General features: G+C 35.3%; 1 non-coding gene across 1 annotated transcript; it reads right to left on the bottom strand.

The window, feature by feature from the left end:
• Positions 1-2,361: 2,361 nt before the first annotated feature.
• LOC130938504 (small nucleolar RNA R71) lies at positions 2,362-2,465 on the bottom strand. The gene has a single exon (XR_009069668.1). It is a non-coding gene; the product is annotated as a small nucleolar RNA R71 (small nucleolar RNA).
• Positions 2,466-4,505: the final 2,040 nt, after the last annotated feature.

The raw sequence follows: 4,505 nt of genomic DNA, 5'->3' as shown, positions 1-4,505 counted from the left end.
TAAGTATTTCTATCCCTTTTTATTTTCTACTTGTTATTAATTTTCGAAACCCATAACCATTTAATCTGCCTAACTGAGATTTACAAGGTGACCATAGCTTGCTTCATACCAACAATCTCTGTGGGATCGACCCTTACTCACGTAAGGTATTACCTGGATGACCCAGTACACTTGCTGGTTAAGTTGAACGGACTTGTGAATTCAAATAGAGCCAATTATTAAATTTCATACAAGTACAAAGAACATGGATCACAATTTCGTCCACCAAGTTTTTGGCGCCGTTGCCGAGGATTGTTCGAGTTTGGACAACTGACGGTTCATCTTGTTGCTCAGATTAGGTAATTTTCTTTTCAAAAACTTTTTCAAAATTTTTCTTTTCTTTCTCGTTTTTCCAAAAATATTTTCGAAAAAAAATTAATAAAAATCCAAAAAAAATTAGAAAATCATAAAAATCAAAAATATTTTGTGTTTCTTGTTTGAGTCTTGAGTCAATTTTTAAGTTTGGTGTCAATTGCACGCTTTAAAATTTGTCTTGCATTTTTCGAAAATTCCATGCATTCATTGTGTTCTTCATGATCTTCAAGTTGTTCTTGATAAGTCCTCTTGTTTGATCTTGATGTTTTCTTGTTTTGTGTTGTTTGTTGTTTTTCTTATGCATTTTTTGTTTGTTAGTATCCATGCATTAAAGATTTCTAAGTTTGGTGTCTTGAATGTTTTCTTTGCATCAAAAATTTTTCAAAATTATGTTCTTGATGTTCATCATGATCTTCAAAGTGTTCTTGGTGTTCATCTTGACATTCATAGCATTCTTACATGCATTCATTGTTTTGATCTAAAAATTTCATGCATTGAGTATTTTAGTTGTTTTTCTCTCTCATAATAAAAAATTTCAAAAATCAAAAAATATCTTTTCCTTATTTCCCTCCAAATTTTCGAAATTTTGGGTTGACTTGGTCAAAATTTTTAAAAATTAGTTGTTTCTTACAAGTCAAGTCAAAATTTCAATTTTAAAAAATCTTATCTTTTCAAAATCTTTTTCAAAAATCATATCTTTTTCATTTTTTCTCTATTTTTCGAAAATTTCAAAAATCTTTTTCAAAATATTTTCAAAATCTTTTTCTTATCTTTTATATCATATTTTTGAAAATATGCTAACAATTAATATGATTGATTCAAAAATTTGAAGTTTGTTACTTTCTTGTTAAGAAAGGTTCAATCTTTAAATTCTAGAATCTTATCTTGTAGTTTCTTGTTAGTTAAGTCATTTTAAAAATTAAATCTTTTTCAAAATATCTTTTTCGTAAAATTTTTATCTTATCTTTTTATCTTATCTTTTTCAAAAAACTTTATCTTTTTTTTTTTCAAAAAAAATTGATTTCAAAATATCTTATCTAACTTCTTATCTTCTTATCTTTTTAAATTTTGATTTCAATATCTTTTCAACTAACTATTTGACTTTTTGTTTGTTTCTTATCTTTTTCAAAACCACCTAACTACTTTCCCTCTCTAATTTTCGAAAATATCTCACCCCTTTTTTCAAAAATTCTTTTTAATTAACTAATTGTTTCATGTTTTAATTTCAATTACATCTTATCTCTAATTTTCGAAAATTACTAACCCCTTTTTCAAAACTATTTTCGAAATTTTCCCTCTCTTTTCTTATTCTATTTAATTATTTAATTACTAACACTTCTCTTCACCTCTCTTCATCTAAAAATCCGAACCATTCTCCTTTCCTTATCCCATTTCTTCTTCTACTAACACAAAAGAATCTCTATACTATGACATAGAGGATTCCTCTTTCTTTTTTTGTTTTTTTTTTTCTTTCATATGAGTAGGAACAGGGAAAAAGGCACTCTTGTTGAAATTGATCCTGAACCTGAAAGGACTCTAAAAAGGAAACTAAGAGAAACTAAATTACAACAATCCAGAAACAACCTTTCAGAAATTTTCGAACAAGAGAAGGAGATGGCAGCCGAAAATAATAATGCAAGGAGAATGCTTGGTGACTTCACAAAGCCAACGTCCAAATTTGATGGAAGAAGCATCTCCATTCCTGCCATTGGAGCCAATAATTTTGAGCTTAAGCCTCAACTAGTTGCTTTAATGCAACGAAACTGCAAGTTTTATGGACTTCCATCTGAAGATCCTTATCAGTTTTTAACTGAGTTCTTGCAGATTTGTGAGACTGTAAAGACGAATGGAGTTGATCCTGAAGTCTACAGACTCATGCTTTTCCCTTTTGCTGTAAGAGACAGAGCTAGAATATGGTTGGATTCACAACCTAAGGAAAGCCTGGACTCCTGGGATAAGCTGGTCACGGCCTTCTTGGATAAATTCTTTCCTCCTCAAAAGCTGAGCAAGCTGAGAGTGGATGTTCAAACCTTCAAACAAAAAGATGGTGAATCCCTCTATGAAGCTTGGGAAAGATACAAGCAGATGACCAAAAGATGTCCATCTGACATGTTTTCAGAGTGGACCATATTAGATATATTCTATTATGGTCTATCTGAATTTTCGAAAATGTCATTGGACCATTCTGCAGGTGGATCTATTCACCTAAAGAAAACGCCTGAAGAGGCTCAAGAACTCATTGACATGGTTGCAAACAACCAATTCATGTACACTTCTGAAAGGAATTCCGTGAATAATGGGATACCTCAGAAGAAAGGAGTTCTTGAAATTGATGCTCTGAATGCCATATTGGCTCAGAACAAAGTGTTGACTCAACAGGTCAACATGATCTCTCAAAATCTGAATGGATGGCAACATGCATCCAAAAGTACTAGAGAGGCAGCTTCTGAAGAAGCTTATGATCCTGAGAACCCTGCCATGGCAGAGGTTAATTACATGGGTGAACCTTATGGAAACACCTATAATTCATCATGGAGAAATCATCCAAATTTCTCATGGAAGGATCAACAAAAGCCTCAACAAGGCTTTAACAATGGTGGACGCAACAGGCTGAGCAATAGCAAGCCATATCCATCATCTTCTCAGCAACAGACAGAGAATTCTGAACAAAACACTTCTAATTTAGCCAATCTAGTCTCTGATCTGTCAAAGGCCACTTTCAGTTTCATGAGTGAAACAAGATCCTCCATTAGAAATCTGGAGGCACAAGTGGGCCAGCTGAGTAAGAAAGTCATTGAAACTCCTCCCAGTATTCTCCCAAGCAATACAGAAGAGAATCCAAAAGGAGAGTGCAAGGCCATTGATATAATCAATATGGCCGAATGCACAAGGGAGGAGGAAGACAAAAATCCTAGTGAGGAAGACCTCCTGGGACGTCCCTCAAGCAAGAAGGAGTTTCCTATTAAGGATCCAAAGGAATCTGAGGCTCATATAGAGACCATAGAGATTCCATTAAATCTCCTTCTGCCATTCATGAGCTCTGAAGACTATTCTTCCTCTGAAGAGGATGAAGATGTAACTGGAGAGCAAGTTGCTCAATACTTAGGAGCTATCATGAAGCTGAATGCCAAGTTGTTTGGTAATGAGACTTGGGAAAGTGAACCTCCCTTGCTCATTAGTAAACTGGATACCTGGATTCAACAAATTTTACCTCAGAAAAAATAAGATCCTGGCAAGTTTTTGATACCTTGTACCATAGGCACCATGACCTTTGCAAAAGCTCTGTGTGATCTGGGGTCAGGGATAAATTTTATGCCACTCTCTGTAATGGAGAAGCTGGGGATCATAGAGGTACAACCTGCCTTGTTCTCATTACAATTGGCAGACAAGTCATTGAGATAAGCTTATGGAATAGTAGAGGACGTGTTAGTAAAGGTTGAAGGCCTTTACATCCCTGCTGATTTCATAATCCTAGACACTAGGAAGGAAGAGGATGATTGCATCATCCTTGGAAGACCTTTCCTAGCCACAGCAGGAGCTGTGATAGATGTCAATAGAGGTGAATTAGTCCTTCAATTGAATGGGGACTACCTTGTGTTTAAGGCACATGGCCATCCCTCTATGACAAAAGAGAGTAAGCATGAAGAGCTTCTCTCAGTTCAGAGTCAAGAAGAGCCCCCACAGTCAAACTCTAAGTTTGGTGTTGGGAGGCCACAACCAAACTCTAAGTTTGGTGTTAAGACCCCATATCCAAACTCTAAGTTTGGTGTTGGGACTACACAACATTGACCTGATCACCTTGTGGCTCCATGAGAGCCACTGTCAAGCTATTGACATTAAAGAAGCGCTTGTTGGGAGGCAACCCAATTTTATTTATCTAATTTTTATTTTATTTTATTGTTATTTTGTGTTTTATTAGGTACATGATCATGAGGAGTCACGAAAAAATCATAAAAATTAAAAACAGAATCAAAAACAGCAGAAGAAAAAAATCACACCCTAGAGGAAGCACAGGCTGGCGTTCAACGCCAGTAAGATGCATCTGGCCAGCGTTCAACGCCAGAACAGAGCATCATTCTGGCGCTGAACGCCAGAAACAAGCAACATTCTGGCGCTGAACGCCAGGAATGTGCCTAGAGAAGAAAAACTGG

This window comes from Arachis stenosperma, chromosome 6 (assembly GCF_014773155.1).
Source record: "Arachis stenosperma cultivar V10309 chromosome 6, arast.V10309.gnm1.PFL2, whole genome shotgun sequence".
In the NCBI taxonomy this organism is placed as follows: domain Eukaryota; kingdom Viridiplantae; phylum Streptophyta; class Magnoliopsida; order Fabales; family Fabaceae; genus Arachis; species Arachis stenosperma.
The sequence above is the reverse complement of the archived record's forward strand: the minus strand, read 5'-3'. Positions and strand labels throughout refer to the sequence as shown.